Genomic DNA, 18159 nt, shown 5'->3' on the forward strand with positions numbered 1-18159 from the left:
CACCTCCCTCCTTCACCTCCCTCCTATCCCTCCCTCCTTCACCTCCCTCCTTCACCTCCCTCCTACACCTCCCTCCTTCACCTCCCTCCTTCACCTCCCTCCTACACCTCCCTCCTTCACCTCCCTCCTTCACCTCCCTCCTACACCTCCCTCCTACACCTCCTTCCCATCCCCTCCTTCACCTCCTCCTTCACCTCCCTCCTTCACCTCCTTCCTTCACCCCCTCCTTCACCTCCCTCCTACACCTCCCTCCTACACCTCCCTCCTTCACCTCCCTCCTACACCTCCCTCCTTCACCTCCCTCCTTCACCTCCCTCCTACACCTCCCTCCTACACCTCCCTCCTTCACCTCCCTCCTTCACCTCCCTCATATCCCTCCCTCCTTCACCTCCCTCCTACACCTCCCTCCCATCCCTCCCTCCTTCACCTCCCTCCCATCCCTCCCTCCTTCACCTCCCTCCTTCACCTCCCTCCTACACCTCCCTCCTTCACCTCCCTCCTTCAACTCCCTCCTACACCTCCCTCCTACACCTCCCTCCCATCCCTCCCTCCTTCACCTTCTCCTTCACCTCCCTGCTACACCTCCCTCCTACACCTCCCTCCTTCACCTCCCTCCTTCACCTCCCTCCTTCACCTCCCTCCTTCACCTCCCTCCTACACCTCCCTCCTTCACCTCCCTCCTTCACCTCCCTCCTTCACCTCCCTTCCTCACCTCCCTCCTTCACCTCCCTCCTACCCCTCCCTCCTACCCCTCCCTCCTTCACCTCCCTCCTTCACCTCCCTCCCACACCTCCCTCCCACCCCTCCCTCCTACACCTCCCTCCTACCCCTCCCTCCTACACCTCCCTCCTACACCTCCCTCGTATACCTCCCTCCTACACCTCCCTCCTACCCCTCCCTCCTATCCCTCCCTCCTGTCCCTCTCTCCACCTCTCTCCTACCCCTCCCTCCTACCCCTCCCTCTTACCCCAGGCCTTCCACATGGGAACCCAGCCGGAGAATATTGGACTGGAGGGGCCTGCGGTGAGGTGGATGGGGTTGGGGGGGAAGGTCCTGCGCTGTCAGTCCTGGCCCACTACCCCCCCCCCACCCCCAGACCCCGGGACTGCAGGGGCTCAACAAGCCAGCCGGAGGGGCCCTCTGGGCTTGACCCCGAGGCTGTGGCTTCTGTCCGACTCCCTCGCCCCAGTCACTGGGTGGGCAACGCAGTGTGTCAGGGCACCTCCAGCTCCTGCGAACGGTGACGGGGTGGGGGTATGGGGTGTCCGGTGAGGTGGGGGGGAGTGGGTAGTGGAGTGCTTGCTGCTCTGAATCGGGGGGATGGGTTCCGGGCTGTGCCTTGCGGCTGTCTTATTGTCGAATGCTTTAGTGACCAGAGCGTCGAGGGGAGGCGGGGGAGAGGGGAGGGGAGGGGAGGGAGAGGGGAGGGGGGGGTTAAATAAAACAAAGTGCTGCTGCTTGTTTGAATGGTGCTCCTTCACCTCCTGAGCAAACCTGTCAACAATACTCTGTGTGCTGTTACCACATTGAACCCCAGATAAGCCCCATGACTCTTCCTATGACCGTCCCGTTGGACTTAACACCAGGGCCAGCACGTTACCCAATCAGAGTTTCACCGCTCGTTCTGCCAGAGAGAGAGAGGGAGAGGGAGAGAGAGGTGTGTGTGCGTGCGCGAATCCAGCCACCATCTCCTGTACCACCACCCACCCACTCCCCCACCACCAACCCCCCTCAGCCCCTCCACACGCAACGCAACTGCCTCCTCCTGCCCTCTCTCCCCACCCTCCCCTCTGCAGGCAGCTGAGAGGCTCTACCGACCCCCTCCCTCCACAGGAGGAAGGGTGGGGAGGTGGTGGGGGGGGGGTGGGGTGCGGGGGTGAGTGAGCCGACGTGATCGCCAAGGAGGGAGTTGCCGCCCGCAAAAAAAAAAGACCACCGGCTCGTCCTTCGGCGAGGTCGCAGGCGGAAGAGGCAGGAGAGACGGAGCCCGGGCGAGGGTGGGGAGGACGCACGACGGGTGGCGATCCCAGAGAGAGAGAGAGAGAGAGAGACAGAGAGAGAGAGAGACTGACCCGCCGGGCACTCCTCGCAGCTGGAACCGCCTGTCGGAACGGCACGCACCAGGCGGAGGTTGGAGGGGGAGAGAGAGAGAGAGAGAGCTCCCGCCTGCCTGCACCACAGACCCACTCACCCCCCCGCCACCCGATCTTCCGAGCGGGGGGGTGTGGGGGGAGAGAGAGAGCCGGAGCTCCGGGGACCGGGACGGACAAAAGCCTATCGCCGTCTCCGGCACCAAAGCGATCGGCCGCTCTGTGGATTAACCAGAGAGAAATGGAGGGGATTGGGGGGGAGAGAGCGCACGCCCGTAACCCGAGAGGGAGTGAGAGGCCGGAAGCGAGGAGTGTTAAAACCGGCCGGTCGGCGAGGAGCTAAACGATTGTCGGGAGCGGCGCGGAACCTGCCGCACCCACCTCACGCTCCCCGGTACACACACCCCCTCCCTCCCCCCCCCGCCGCCAACTCATCCCTCCACGTCTCGCCCCGCACGCGTCTGTGAGAGTGCGGGGCCGGTGAATCGCAACGGGGAGGAGGCAGAGACCAGGCATGCTGAAGGGCGCAGGGGTGATCCACTGCACGGCGAGAGAGAGAGAGAGAGGGAGATGCTAAACCCGCTCTCAATAAGACTGAGAACTGCCGCTGATCTGGAGCAAATGCCAATTTTTAAGCTCGTGTGTGTGAGAGAGAGAGAGAGACCGGAAGACCCGAGCGTCTGCGGAAGGAAAGCTGGCTTTATTGACGCTAACTCCCTGCCCTCCCTCATTCCCCCCCCCAATCACCACCCCCATCACCACCCTGCGAATGGCTCCCGGGCCTGAACTGAACTTCTCCCTGATCGCCGGTGCCGCACCACCGTCTTCCGTGCGGGCCGGAGCACAGCGAACGCAGCAGGGGGCCCCCAGGTGCGGGGGGGGAGAGAGGCGTCGATATCGGAAAAAGCGTTTGCTCGTCAAAACCAACCTGCGGCTGTTGCCAGAGAGAGAGAGAGAGAGACACAGCGCAAAACTGGGCCAGCTCTCCCGCCGACCGATCAGATCGAAAGAGGAGGCACCCGGGACAGAACTCGACCCGTCCCGGTATCTTTTTTTTTTATAAAGGACTCGATTTTCCACACGGTGCCCCTCTCTCTTCTCTCCCCCCTCCCACCACCGACCTCCCGAAATCAGCCAGGAGGGGAGGCGGGGAAGGAAGGAAGGAAGAAGAAACGAAAAGATAAAAAAAAAAACGCTCTGAAGCCGACGAGTGCCCGGCAGTCACGGAATTCCGGGCACCAGCGGAAGTGAGGAGACCGGCCGACCGGATCGGGCGGCATGGGGATCTCCCCACCATCCCCCCCCCCCCCCACCTCCCCGTGTCTTGGTTTTAACGAGGACGTGTTTCGTCGCTGCCGCAGCGCCACTGGGACATGTTTTTTTATATATATATATATATATACATATATCTATTAAACAAAAAGAGCTCGCCTCTGGCCATGCTTGGAACTGGTCGCTTTCAACCCCCGAGAGGTCGCGCCATTTCGCCTCGTCTCGTCTCGTCTCGTCTCGTCTCGTTTTCCCTCCATCGACTGTTTTAAAAAAACAAAAAAAAAAACTCACATCTCACTTCCACCACCTAACAGTGAGGGCTCACTCTGTTTGGACTGTAAGGCAGTACTCAGGAGTGCGATTGGGTACTAAAGCAACGCGTTGCACTGAAGACCAGGTGGTGTGTGAAAGGGTACCTTGGAACATTTGTCATTTCATAACTTCTTTAATTTTCTTTTTCTTTTTGTTTTTCTCTTTTTTTTAAAAAAAAAACCGAAATTATCAAGTTACTTTTTTTTTATATATATATATATAGTTTAAAAAAAAAACACAGCGCAGTTGGGGGTTTTTAAAGCGTTAATTTTCTGATTTTTATATATATATTTATATATATAAATAAAGCTTTTTTGAATTGTTTGTCGGGTGGGGGCAGAAGGGGACAATCGTGAGGGGGGAAGATCTAAACCCATTGGGCGCTCGGTATTAACGAGGGAGCGTAGAGATTACTGACCTGACTAACAGTGGGGCTGGAGCGGGCAGATTGACCGACCGACGCTGGAGACCTTCCGCGGAGAGAGAACAGCTTTTCTTGACCCCCCCCCACCCAAACCCCCACGTTTCCCATCCATTGGGAGGGGAGGCGTGAGGTATGAATCTTTTGCTTCCTGCCGGGGGCCCCTCTGGACCTCTGCTCGTCTTGTCCCCTCCCCCACAAGCTCGCCTCCCTCCCCTCCCCCCCGCCTCCCCAAGCCTCTTGCGTGGGGGATGGTCCTGAGCCCGACAAGTGAGCCTGCGGGCGATGAATACCGCCACGGGTTAGAGTAGACCCACCCCCCTCTCCAGCGAGGGTGGGGTGGGCATTGGGGTGAGCGGGGTTAAGGGGGCTGACTTTCGGTGGTGGGGGGTGGGGGGAACAAGTGAGGCAGCCCCAGGGCTCTGTGCGTCTGAGAGCAGCCAGTGGGCTTGAAGGGTGGGGGGTGGGGGCCCCTGATGTTGCTGGAGCGGGGAGGCCCTGTTTATGAGGACAACCTCCGGGACCCCGGGGTTAAAGAGGGTTTGGCTGGGATCGGAGCTGGTGAACTTGGAGGGTTTTGTATGGGGGGTGGCGACAGGGCTCATTCTGAGCGGCGGCGGCTACTGCAGCCCAACGCAGCCGATCAGCCAGCTTTCCGGGCCTGGGGAGGGGGGGGAATGCTGGATGTCAGCCGTGAGGGCGATGACCGGTCCGCCACTCGCGAGGGGTAGAATCGGACCCGCGCCTGCCTGACCCCCTTTACTGAGATGAGGAGACATGTCTTCACCCGGAGAGCGGTGAGCCTGTGGAATTCGCTACCACAGAAAGTAGTTGAGGTCAAAACATTGTGTGTTTCCAAGAAGGAGTTAGATAGAGCTCTTGGGGGGGCGAAAGGGATCGAAGGGTATGGGGAGAAAGCGGGAGCACGATATTGAGTTGGATGATCAGCCACGATCATGATGAATGGCGGGAAGCAGGCTCGAGGGGCCGAACGGCCTCCTCCTCCCTCCCAGTCTCTACGTCCCTGTGCCCCGGGCGCTGCCTGAAGCCGGCCGCCATTGGCGCTGGCACGGACGGCTGCTGTCCTCCTCTCCACCGCAGGTCTCCACGCGACGCGTTGCCGGTTGGGAAAGGCGGGCGGTGGGCTTTGTCGGTGGTGGGGGGCTGGGGGTGGAGACGGTGAGGCGGGTGGGGTGTTGGGGGTGGGAGGTGAGGGGGCTGCCGCTTCTCTTTCGCGGATCCTCCTCCTCTCCTTCCTCCCCCCATGACTCACGCTCCTCCTCTCCGCCCCCCGTGTCCTTCTGGGGTCTTCTCTCTTTTCCAGAACGCAGTCCCGAAAGCCTTCAAGAGGAAGATCTCGGTGGTTTGTGAGTACCTCGCCTTTTATCCTCTTGTTTCCGTTGGTTCATCCCTCCAACCCCAACCCCTCCCAGCCCCCCCAGAGAGGTCAGGATCCCCCCCCGGGGAGACCACTCCCCATCTGCTGTTGGCAGCCGCACAACATCCTTGAGACTTGGTGCAGCAAAAAAACAATTGAGGTTGATACAGCGCCCTTCAAAATAACGAAACACGCAAAGGTGCTTCGTAGGATTGTTATCTGAACAAAGCATGATACCGCACTGCCAAAGGAGATTTGAGGGTTGGGGGCTGAGCCTCTGAAGGAGGTATGGGCACGGAGATCGTGGTGGATTGTAGGGGGCTGGAGGAGGTTACAGAGATAGGGAGGGGTGTAGGGGGCTGGAGGAGGTTACAGAGATAGGGAGGGGTGTAGGGGCTGGAGGAGGTTACAGAGATAGGGTTGTAGGGGGCTGGAGGAGGTTACAGAGATAGGGAGGGTTGTAGAGGCTGGAGGAGGTTACAGAGACAGGGAGGGTTGTAGGGGCTGGAGGTGGTTACAGAGATAGGGAGGGTTGTCGGGACTGGAGGAGGTTACAGAGATAGGGAGGGTTGTAGGGGCTGGAGGAGGTTACAGAGATAGGGAGGGTTGTAGGGGCTGGAGGAGGTTACAGAGGTAGGGAGGGTTGTAGGTGCTGGAGGAGGTTACAGAGATAGGGAGGGTTGTAGGGGGCTGGAGGAGGTTACAGAGATTGTGCAGGGTTGTAGGGGCTGGAGGTGGTTACAGAGATAGAGAGGGTTGTAGGGGCTGGAGGAGGCTACAGAGATAGGGAGGGGTGTAGGGGCTGGAGGAGGTTACAGAGATAGGGAGGGCTGTAGGGGCTGGAGGAGGTTACAGAGATAGGGAGGGTTGTAGGGACTGGAGGTGGTTACAGAGATAGGGAGGGGTGTAGGGGCTGGAGGAGGTTACAGAGATAGGGAGGGGTGTAGGGGCTGGAGGTGGTTACAGAGATAGGGAGGGGTGTAGGTGGCTAGAGGTGGTTTCAGAGATAGGGAGGGGTGTAGGGGCTGGAGGAGGTTAGAGAGATAGGGAGGGGTGTAGGGGCTGGAGGAGGTTACAGAGATAGGGAGGGGTGTAGGGGCTGGAGGAGGTTAGAGAGATAGGGAGGGGTGTAGGGGCTGGAGGAGGTTACAGAGATTGTGCAGGGTTGTAGGGGCTGGAGGTGGTTACAGAGATAGAGAGAGTTGTAGGGGCTGGAGGAGGTTACAGAGATAGGGAGGGTTGTAGGGGCTGGAGGAGGCTACAGAGATAGGGAGGGGTGTAGGGGCTGGAGGAGGTTACAGAGATAGGGAGGGGTGTAGGGGCTGGAGGAGGTTACAGAGATAGGGAGGGCTGTAGGGACTGGAGGAGGTTACAGAGATAGGGAGGGTTGTAGGGACTGGAGGTGGTTACAGAGATAGGGAGGGGTGTAGGAGCTGGAGGAGGTTACAGAGATAGGGAGGGGTGTAGGGGCTGGAGGTGGTTACAGAGATAGGGAGGGGTGTAGGTGGCTAGAGGTGGTTTCAGAGATAGGGAGGGTTGTATGAGCTGGAGGAGGTGACAGAGATAGGGAAGGTTGTAGGGTCTGGAGGAGGTTACAGAGATAGGGAGGGGTGTAGGGGGCTGGAGGAGGATACAGAGATAGGGAGGGTCAAGGCCATCGAGGGATCTGAAAACAAGGGCGAGAGTTTTAAAATCCGGTAGATCCATGAGCAGAGGCTTGGTCAGGGAAGGGACTGTTTGTGAGTTAAGACACGGGCATCAGAGCTGACATTTACAGAGGGAAGAGCGTTGGGAGACCAGCCGGGAATGCGTTTGAATAGCCGCGTCTAGAGGTAATGAGGACATTGATGAGGGTCTCAACAGCGGATGAGCTGAGGCGGGCGATGTTTGCGAGGTGGAAATGGCCGGTCTTAAGCCTTGATGCAAATGTCAATTCGGAAGTTCACCTCAGGATCAAGTGTGCCAGCCAAGGGCTGTGAAGAGACAGTTTTAATCTCAGAGTCAACATGGAAGCAAAATCATGTTGGACCAGTTTATTGAGGAAGTAACAAGCAAAGGTGGATAAAGGGGAACCTGTGGATGTGCTGTACTTCCATTTCCAGAAGGCCACTTGACAAGGTGCCACATCAAAGATTATTAGGCAAATTAAAATGGTGGGGTGGGGAGGCGGTGGGGGGGTAACGCATTAGCGTGGCTAGAGGATTGGCTGGGTAACAGGAAGCAGAGAGTAGGCATAAATGGGTCATTTTCTGCTGGCTGGGTGGGTGTGCCACAGGGATCAGTGCTGGGGCCTCAACTCTTTACAATTTATACCTGTGACTCGGACTGAACGTAGTGTTGCTAAATATGCCGCTGACATAGATAGATAGATAGGGAAGTAAGTTGTGAAGAGGATATAGGAGTCGGCAAGCGGACATAGGTTAAGCGAGCGGGCAAAAGTCTGGCACATGGGGTATCATGTCCACTTTGGCAGGGAGAATAGGAAAGCGGAGTATTGTTTAAATGGAGGGAGATCGCAGGACTGTGCGGCACAGAGGGACCTGGGCTCCTGGTGGATTAATCGCAAACCGTTAGTTTGCAGGTACAGCAAGTGATTAGGAAGGCAGCTGCAATGTTGGGGTTTATTGCAAGGGGGAATGGGAGTGTAAAAGTAGGGATGGTTTGCTACAGTTGTATAGGGAGCTGACGAGACCACATCTGGACTGCTGTGTACAGCTTTGGCCTCCTTATTTAAGAAAGGATATCAACGCAGTGGAAACACCTCAAGACAAGGTTCACTCGACTGACTCCTGGCACGAGGGGTTATCTTCTTATGTGGAAAGATTGGGCCTCTCCCCATTGGAATTGAGAAGAGTGAGAGGGGGGGATCTTATTGAAGCAGATAAGATCCTGAGGCGGGGGGAACCTGACAGGGGGTGGGTGCTGAAAGGATGTTTCCCCTTGTGGGAGAGACGAGAACCAGGGGGGACACAGTTTAAAAATAAGGGGTCATAGGACCATAGGAGCCGGAGTTGGCCACTCAGCCCATCCAGCCCTGCTGCGCCATTCAGTCCGATCGTGGCTGATCACCCACCTCAATGTCTTTTTTCCTCCACACTATCCCCATATCCCTCGATGTCACTGGTATTTAGCAGTCTGTCAATCTCTGCTTTTAACATACTCAGTGACCGAGCTTCCGCAGCCCCTCTGGGGAAGAGAATTCAAAAGATTCACAACCCCCTCGGAGTAAAAAAAAAAAAATTGCTCTTCCTCTCAGCCCTAAGCGGCTCCCCCCCTTATTTTGAAATTGTGTGTGTGTGTGTGTGTGTGTGTTCCCTGGTTCTAGACTCCCCCCCGCCAAACCAGGGGAAACATCTTAACCTGCACCTACCACCCCGTCTGCCCCCTTTAAGTATTTCAGTGCGATCCCCTCTCGTTCTTCGAAACTCTTAGAGAGAGAGAACGCAGTCCCAGTTTCCCCAACCTCTCTTCACAGCACAGCCCCGCCATCCTGGTGAGCCTTAGTCGCACTCCCTCTACGTCAGTCATATCCTTCCCAAGGTAAAGGGGACCAAAACCTGCGCACGGTACTCCCGCTGCGGTCTAACCAAGCTTCTATACCATTGAAGCAAGACTTCACTGCTCCTGTACTCCAAGGCTAACATACCATTAGCCTCCCTCACTGCCGGCCGCACCACCATGTTAGCCTTTAGTCTCTTATTGATGAGGGCACCTAGGCCCTTTTGTAACATCTGCACTTTTCTAATCTCTCACCATTTAGGAAATACCCTAAACCTCTTGTTCCATCCGACCAAAGCGGATCACCTCACGTTATCCCTGACGTTATATTCCACCAGCCACGTTCTTGCCCCCCCCCTCACTAAGCCAGATCCTCCTGCAGTCGCTTTACGTCTTCCCTCACCGCGCACATTCCCATCTGGCTTCGTGTCATCCGCAAATTTGGAAATATTACGTTTGCCCCCCCTCCAACATCCAAACCATCGATGTGTACGCTGTGAACAGCTAGGGCCCCTGAGGACCGATCCCTGCGGAAGTCCCCCCCCCCGCTATCCACAGAGCGAGAGTGACCGGTTTATTCCGACTCTCCGGTTCCTGCCTGTTAAGCCGATCCTTAATCCAAAATGAAAACACGCGGGATGGGAGGTGATATATCCACTTCAATAAAGCGACTTGCCTTGAGGTGGGGAAAAGTGACTTTTATCAGAAGCCTCCCGAGAAACGGCTTCTATTCACCTCCGGCTGCGGACTGGGCTCCGGACTGCAGACGGCTGCTGCCTTACTTCCCAAAACCAAAACCCACTTTTAACAGAGCCGTAAAAACCCATATGACGCCCCCTCCCCAGCTTTGTTACCAGTCCACCCGGGTCAAGAGGTTAGAGTTTATTTTTCAGCTGCTTAATTAGCCTTTCTCGTAAGAGGATATCTTAACTCCAGGAATAGCAATCAGAGTCCTGCATTAACCCTTTAAGTGACAGTGCTTTACTATCGAGGAGGTAAATAGCATCCCAGAAGCAGCTATAAACAAGGGAGTGGAAGGGAGGGAGGAGCTCATGAAAATTACAGTCACCGGGGAAGTGGTACTGAGTAAATTGTTGGAGCTGCGGGGCTGACAAGAGCCCGGGTCCTGATGGACTTCATCCCAGGGTCTTAAAAGAAGTGACTCGTGAGATAGTTGATGCATTGGTTTTAATTTTCTGAGACTCGCTTAGGTTTGGGGAAGGTCCCATTAGATTGGAAAATAGCAAATGTAACTCCGTTATTCAAAAAGGGAGGGAGAGAGACAGCAGGGAACTACAGTCCAGCTAGCTTAACATCTGTCATAGGGAAAATGTTAGAAGGGATTGTTAAAGAAGCTATTGCAGGGCACTTGGATAAGTTCAAGGTCATCAGGCAGAGTCATGCCGACTCCCCTTTATCAATGAGGTTAGTAACATCCTCAAAAACAAAACTCACAACTGGCTCGTCCAACACGATTCCCCATTCACAAACCCACGTTGAGACTGTGCCGCGTTAGATCATTATTATCCAAGTGTCCGTTTGTCACACCCTTTACAGAACACTCTAGCGTTTTCCCGACTACTGATGTCGAGGGTCTCCCGTTTTGGAGACGGGGGTGGGGGTGGGGGTGAGGAGACGTTTTTTTTTCTCCTGAGGGCCGTGAGCCTTTGGAACTCTTCCCCCAGAGAGCGGTGGAGGGAGGGACAATGAATGTTTCCGAGGCAGAGCTGAGAGTAGATCCTTGACTGACTTGAGGGAGTCACAGGTTGTCGGGGTGGGGAGGGGGGGGGGAAGTAGGCGGAGTTGAGGCCATAGTCGGATCAGTCGTGATCTTATTGAATGGCGGAGCAGGCTCGAGGGGCTGAGGGCTGCTGCTCCTAATTTGGCACGTTCGCCGTTAAGAGTGTCAGCCGTTAAGCTCGAAGCAGTTCCACGAGAGGGCGGTCATCTCTCGATCATCTCCCGAGCCATGTGCAAGTTGGCATAGGAGCAGACAGATCAGGAGAACGCGGCCAAAGGGATGGTGTGGAAAAGAGGGGGGGGTTTCTTTTCACGGGACACTGGCACCAGCTCTGGGATATGAAGGAGCTGCACCCGATGGGATGGGGCTCCCACCTGATGGGGACCCGTGTCCTAGCGGAAAGGCTAAACAGGGAGATGACTAAAGGCTGTAAACGAGGGAGGACAGTGATGACGATGTTATAGAACGGAGTCTGAAAATGTAAAGTAGAGAAAACCCTGTGGAAAAATGAGTTAAACTGCCTGTATAGCAATGCACAGTGTGTCTGTCATTAAACAGGGGAAGCTGGAGGTAATGGTGGTTTGAGAGGAACCAAACATATTAGGGATCACTGAGGTATGACGTCAAAAATCAGGACCGGGAATTAAACACTTTGGGGAATAAGAGAGGGAAAAGGGGAAGTGGAGTAGCTGTACTTAGCCAGGAGTAACATAATGGCAGTATAAAATAAAGCTATCGGAAAGACAAAAATATTGATCCTGATAAAAGAATCCCTCTAAAAAGTGGAGGGTGAGGTCGGGGGGTCAAGTTATATGCCAAGTATGCAAGTAAAAAATGGGGTCATCATTTACGCTGCAATCTATGGTATGTCCTTCTCTGCCATGTTCAAACGTATTATGTTATGGTCGCTATTGCCTAGATGTTCCCTCCTTTTCCTTCTCTCATCTACTCTGGTTCATTACCTCATTGTGGAAGGGAGGTGGGGGAAGAAATATGCAGAGGAATTGGGGAATTGAGTGCAAAATGCAGAATAATAATCGTGGGGATTTTAACTTCCCTCATATTGGACAGAAGAGTGGATAAGGGAATGGAGTTCCCAACAGTCTACAGGACTCCTTCCTAACCCAGTGTGTGAAAAGCTAAGGTAGTGAATCAGAGCAGATAAGAGAAGGAAAGGGAGGGGAACATCTAGGCAGTAGCGACCATAACATATTACGTTTGAACATGACAGAAGGACGCCCCATAGATTGCAGGGTAAATGATGACCCCATTTTTGGTGCCTGACAATCACGTACTTGCATACTTGGCGTATAAATTGACCCCCGCCCCCCGCCACCACCCTCCTTTAGGATAGACTTGGGTTGTTTTCGTTGGAGCAGAGAAGACTGAGGGGCGACCTGATCGAGGTGTACAAGATGATGAGGGGCATGGACAGGGTGGATAGGGAGCAGCTGTTCCCCTTAGTTGAAGGGTCAGTCACGAGGGGACATAAGTTCAAGGTGAGGGGCAGGAGGTTTAGGGGGGGATGTGAGGAAAAACTATTTACCCAGAGGGTGGTGAGGGTCTGGAATGCGCTGCCTGGGAGGGTGGTGGAGGCGGGTTAGCCTCACATCCTCTAAAAAGTACCTGGATGAGCACTTGGCACCTCATAAACATTCAAGGCTATGGGGCCAAGTGCTGGTAAATGGGGTTAGGTAGGTAGGTAGGTCAGGTGTTTCTCACGTGTCGGTGCAGACTCAATGGGCCGAAGGGGCCTCTTCTGCAACTGTGTGATTCCGTGGAACTCAGAGGATAAAGCCTCAGGTCCGAGTGGATTTGTATCCACGCGTTTTAACAGTACCAAGGATAGAGATACCAGAGGCTTTGCCGGTTATATGTAGTAATTCATTCGGTGTAGTGTTAGCGGACTGGTGGATAGCTAATGTAATTCCTATATTTAATTAGTGAGGAGCGGGGGAATTGCGGGCAGAGCAGTCCAGGATAATGGACCTGTTGGCTGAACGGCAGTGGAAGGAATCCCTACTAAAGGAGAGGCTACAAGAATATCCAGCCACCACAAACACAATCATGATTATTCAGCACGGAGTTCAAAAGGGGAAAGTCCTGCCTGTCCGACCTTGCTGAACGTTTTGAGCAGGTATCGGGGGGGAGAGTAGACAAGGGTAACGCCGTCGATGTCATTTACCTGGATTTTCAAAAGGCCTTTGATGGGGTGCTCCGCAGTAACCTCATGATTTAAGGTCAAAGAGGGTGGAGTCGGGGGACCAGCGGCAGAATGGACTGCCGGCTGCCTTCAAGACAGAAGGTAGGGAGTGGGGTGGGAGAAAAGGGTAGTTTGTTCAGCGTGGCAGGAGGTGGAGGAGGACAGGGTGGTCAGCTGTGTCAGAGGCTGCGGAAAGGCGGAGAAGGAATGGGGGGAGTCACGTGGGATGTCCATTGTGCCTCAGGGCAAGAGCCGCTTACTGTGGCAGGGGGGAGGGAAAACCCGATTGGAGGAGTTCGAGCTCCGGGTAAAGCGGTCAGGGATTAGCTTTTGGAGGGGAGGGGAGGGGTGGTGTCAGCAGGTTTAAAGGGGGAAGAGAGAGAGAACTGTTAACAACATCGGCTGACACGGGGGACCAGGGTGGGAACTGGTAGAGGGGAGCAGAGTCTCCTGGACAAGGTGAGCTGAGAGAGAGAGAGGGCTGTGTGGGGAGGGAGGTAGGAGGAGAAACTGGAGAAAGGTGTGAGCCCGGGGCTAGGGAGTGGGCGGAGAATGAGAGGAAGTTGGTGGGGTGGGGTGGGCTGACGGGAGGGCCGGGACATAGGCGTAGTGAATCAGATGGAATCTCGGCCTTGGTCACAAAGAGAGGTCCATCAGCTCTTCGCGCAGGAGAAGGTGGAGGAGACGGAGAGGAGTTTAAGACGACTGTCTGCCAGCAGAAGAAAGAAGCCAGGGTTATTATTATTACTATTCCTACACTAGTCAGCAGTTTTAGTCGATGAGAACAGGACCTGGTAGTGTTTTGAGTGGATGAGCCAGACCTGGCAATGGACGCTGAAGCCAGTTGTGCACCCACGATGCTCCCTCCGATAATCCCTGGGTGCAGGTAGTGGCCGTACGTGCCCCTACAGGGCCCCTGAGGACTGGCACAGGGCCTCCTCCCCTGCAAACATGTGCCACACATACACACACACAGCTGAAGGCAGCGCTCAGCAACCCCCTGCTGGGCCAGAGTTGGGGGATTGGTTTCCACCCGAGTGTGTATGGTACCTGGGTGAGGGATACTGGGGGACGAGTGGCAATCAGGGTTGGGACCTGACTCCGAAGGGTGTAGCTTAGACAGTCTGCGATACTTTAACACTCCAACTCTCATCAGGCAACATCGTACTGAGGGATAAAAACCATCTCGGAATGGGAGGACGAGGAGGTCAAATGCTGCCCCTTTGCCTCCTCAAACACTGTAGAGGGAGATTTACTCTGTATCTAACCCGATGCTGTACCTGTCCTGGGAGTGTTTGATGGGGAGGGTGTAGAGGGAGCTTTACTCTGTATCTAACCCCGTGCTGTACCTGTCCTGGGAGTGTTTGATGGGGAGGGTGTAGAGGGAGCTTTACTCTGTATCTAACCCTATGTTGTACCTGTCCTGGGAGTGTTTGATGGGGGACAGTGTAGAGGGAGCTTTACTCTGTATCTAACCCCGTGCTGTACCTGCCCTGGGAGTGTTTGGTGGGGGCGGTGTAGAGGGAGCTTTACTCTGTATCTAACCCCGTGCTGTACCTGTCCTGGGGGTGTTTGATAGGGACGGTGTAGAGGGAGCTTTACTCTGTATCTAACCCCATGCTGTACCTGTCCTGGGAGTGTTTGATGGGGACGGTGTAGAGGGAGCTTTACTCTGTATCTAACCCCGTGCTGTACCTGTCCTGGGAGTGTTTGATGGGGACAGTGTAGAGGGAGCTTTACTCTGTATCTAACCCTGTGCTGTACCTGTCCTGGGATGTTTGATGGGGACAGTGTAGAGGGAGCTTTACTCTGTATCTAACACCGTGCTGTACCTGTCCTGGGAGTGTTTGATGGGGACAGTGTAGAGGAAGCTTTACTCTGTATCTAACCCCGTGCTGTACCTGTCCTGGGAGTGTTTGATGGGGACAGTGTAGATTGAGCTTTACTCTGTATCTAACCCCGGTGCTGTACCTGCCCTGGGAGTGTTTGATGGGGACAGTGTAGAGGGAGCTTTACTCTGTATCTAACCCCGTGCTGTACCTGTCCTGGGAGTGTTTGATGGGGACAGTGTAGAGGGAGCTTTACTCTGTATCTAACCCCGTGCTGTACCTGTCCTGGGAGTGTTTGATGGGGACAGTGTAGAGGAAGCTTTACTCTGTATCTAACCCCGTGCTGTACCTGTCCTGGGAGTGTTTGATGGGGACAGTGTAGATGAGCTTTACTCTGTATCTAACCCCGGTGCTGTACCTGCCCTGGGAGTGTTTGATGGGGACAGTGTAGAGGGAGCTTTACTCTGTATCTAACCCCGTGCTGTACCTGTCCTGGGAGTGTTTGATGGGGACAGTGTAGAGGAGCTTTACTCTGTATCTAACCCCGTGCTGTACCTGTCCTGGGAGTGTTTGATGGGGACAGTGTAGAGGAAGCTTTACACTGTAACTAACCCCGTGCTGTACCTGTCCTGGGAGTGTTTGATGGGGACAGTGTAGATTGAGCTTTACTCTGTATCTAACCCCGTGCTGTACCTGTCCTGGGAGTGTTTGATGGGGACAGTGTAGAGGGAGCTTTACTCTGCCTCTAACCAGTGCTGACTGGATATGTCTGTGCCCTGGAGCTGGTGTGAGGAGACTATTTGATTTGCGGAGGGGGCTGTGTTGGGAGCTGACAGTGAGCCCCCTGTGCCTGTGACCCAGCTGACTCTGTGTTTCCTGTTAGCTGCCAGTAAATCCACCTCAGCAGGTAGCGGGGAGATTGAGGCCGGGGCTTCCAGCTCGCAAAGGCGTTGGGGGTCGAGCACAGTGGCCACCCAGAAGAAACCCTCCATCAGTATCACCACCGAATCGCTGAAGGTAAGGGAAGCACAGACAGGTTCACCTCGATCACCCTCTTACCCCTCTGCCCCCATTCACTAGTCAGGTGCTAACGGTATGGGGAGCACAGGAGCCCTCGCCCCAATACCCCCCTCACACCTCCCGACTACCCCACATACCACCTCTGACCCTCATACCTCACCCCCCCACACCCACCCAAATATCCAACCCACCATGACCCCGGCCGCATACCCCAGAGCCTGTCGCTCGCCATTTACCCTGTCACTCTGGCCCCTCCCAACCCCCTTCCCAGCTCTGGCCCCTCCCACACCCCTTCCCAGCTCTGGCCCCTCCCTCCAACCTCTACCCAGCTCTAGCCCCTCCCACCCACCCCTTCCCAGCTCTGGCCCCTCCCACCTCACCCCTTCCCAGCTCTGGCCCCTCCCACCTCACCCCTTCCCAGCTCTGGCCCCTCCTACCTCACCCCTTCCCAGCTCTGGCCCCTCCCACCTCACCCCTTCCCAGCTCTGGCCCCTCCCTCCAACCTCTACCCAGCTCTAGCCCCTCCCACCCACCCCTTCCCAGCTCTGGCCCCTCCCACCTCACCCCTTCCCAGCTCTGGCCCCTCCCACCTCACCCCTTCCCAGCTCTGGCCCCTCCCTCCAACCTCTACCCAGCTCTAGCCCCTCCCACCCACCCCTTCCCAGCTCTGGCCCCTCCCACCTCACCCCTTCCCACCTCTGGCCCCTCCCACCTCACCCCTTCCCAGCTCTAGCCCCTCCCACCCACCCCTTCCCAGCTCTGGCCCCTCCCACCCCTTCCCAGCTCTGGCCCCTCCCACACTTCTCAACTCTGATCCCTCCCTCCCAGCTCTGATCCCTCCCACCCCCCATTCCCAGCTCTGATCCCTCCCACCCCCCCTTTCCCAGCTCTGATCCCTCCCACCCCCCCCTTTCCCAGCTCTGATCCCTCCCACCCCCCATTCCCAGCTCTGATCCCTCCCACCCCCCCTTTCCCGGCTCTGATCCCTCCCACCCCCCCATTCCCAGCTCTGATCCCTCCCACCCCCCATTCCCAGCTCTGATCCCTCCCACCCCCCCCTTTCCCAGCTCTGATCCCTCCCACCCCCCTTTCCCAGCTCTGATCCCTCCCACCCCCCATTCCCAGCTCTGATCCCTCCCACCCCCCCTTTCCCAGCTCTGGCCCCTCCCACCCCCCCTTTCCCAGCTCTGATCCCTCCCACCCCCCATTCCCAGCTCTGATCCCTCCCACCCCCCCTTTCCCAGCTCTGGCCCCTCCCACCCCCCCTTTCCCAGCTCTGATCCCTCCCACCCCCCATTCCCAGCTCTGATCCCTCCCACCCCCCATTCCCAGCTCTGATCCCTCCCACCCCCCTTTCCCAGCTCTGGCCCCTCCCACCCCCCTTTCCCAGCTCTGGCCCCTCCCACCCACCCCTCCCAGCTCTTACCCCTCCCACCCCCCATTCCCAGCTCTGGCCTCCCCGCCAACCCGATCCCTGGCCCCTCCCTACTACCCAACCCACTCCCAATCCCGGCTCTGGCCCCTCCCACCCACACCCCCCACCCCCCCCAGGTCTGGCCCCTCCCACCTACCCCCCCGCCCAGCTCTGGCCCCTCCCCCTGCTCTCACCGCCCCTGATCTGACCCTCCTGCTGCTCCATCCTTTACAGAATCTGATTCCGGATATTAAACCTCTGGCGGGCCAGGGCCCCGGGCAGGGCCAGGAGGCTGTGGTGGATCTTCATCCGGACGATACCCGAATCTCTGAGGATGAGTGTGAAAGGAATGAGGAGGAGGATCCGCACGACAAGGGGTTAAAGATCCGCCGGACAGTAACCCAGGTAACGGCATCACCGCCCCCATCAGTGTCACCCCGGTAACCCCGTCACCGCCCCCATCACTGTCACCCCGGTAACGGCATCACTGTCACCCCAGTAACGTCACCACCCCCATCACTGTCACCCCGGTAACCCTATCACCGCCCCCATCACTGTCACCCCGGTAACCCTATCACCGCCCCCATCACTGTCACCCCGGTAACCCTATCACCGCCATCATCACTGTCACCCCGGTAACACCGTCACCGCCCCCATCACTGTCACCCCGGTAACACCATCACCGCCCCCATCACTGTCACCCCGGTAACCCTATCACCGCCCCCATCACTGTCACCCCGGTAACCCTATCACCGCCATCATCACTGTCACCCCGGTAACACCGTCACCGCCCCCATCACTGTCACCCCGGTAACACCGTCACCGCCCCCATCACTGTCACCCCGGTAACACCATCACCGCCCCCATCACTGTCACCCCGGTAACCCTATCACCGCCCCCATCACTGTCACCCCGGTAACCCTATCACCGCCCCCATCACTGTCACCCCGGTAACCCTGTCACGGCCCCCATCACTGTCAC

At 56.4% G+C, this 18159-nt stretch overlaps 1 long non-coding RNA gene across 1 annotated transcript; it reads left to right on the forward strand.

Moving 5' to 3' along the window:
• Positions 1-3489: 3489 nt before the first annotated feature.
• On the forward strand, positions 3490-17585 carry LOC144678205 (uncharacterized). Its single transcript, XR_013575988.1, has 4 exons — positions 3490-3774; positions 5420-5462; positions 15628-15761; positions 17413-17585. It is a non-coding gene; the product is annotated as an uncharacterized LOC144678205 (long non-coding RNA).
• The last annotated feature ends 574 nt before the right edge of the window (positions 17586-18159 follow it).

This window comes from Cetorhinus maximus, unplaced genomic scaffold (assembly GCF_964194155.1).
Source record: "Cetorhinus maximus unplaced genomic scaffold, sCetMax3.hap1.1 HAP1_SCAFFOLD_3785, whole genome shotgun sequence".
Classification (NCBI taxonomy): domain Eukaryota; kingdom Metazoa; phylum Chordata; class Chondrichthyes; order Lamniformes; family Cetorhinidae; genus Cetorhinus; species Cetorhinus maximus.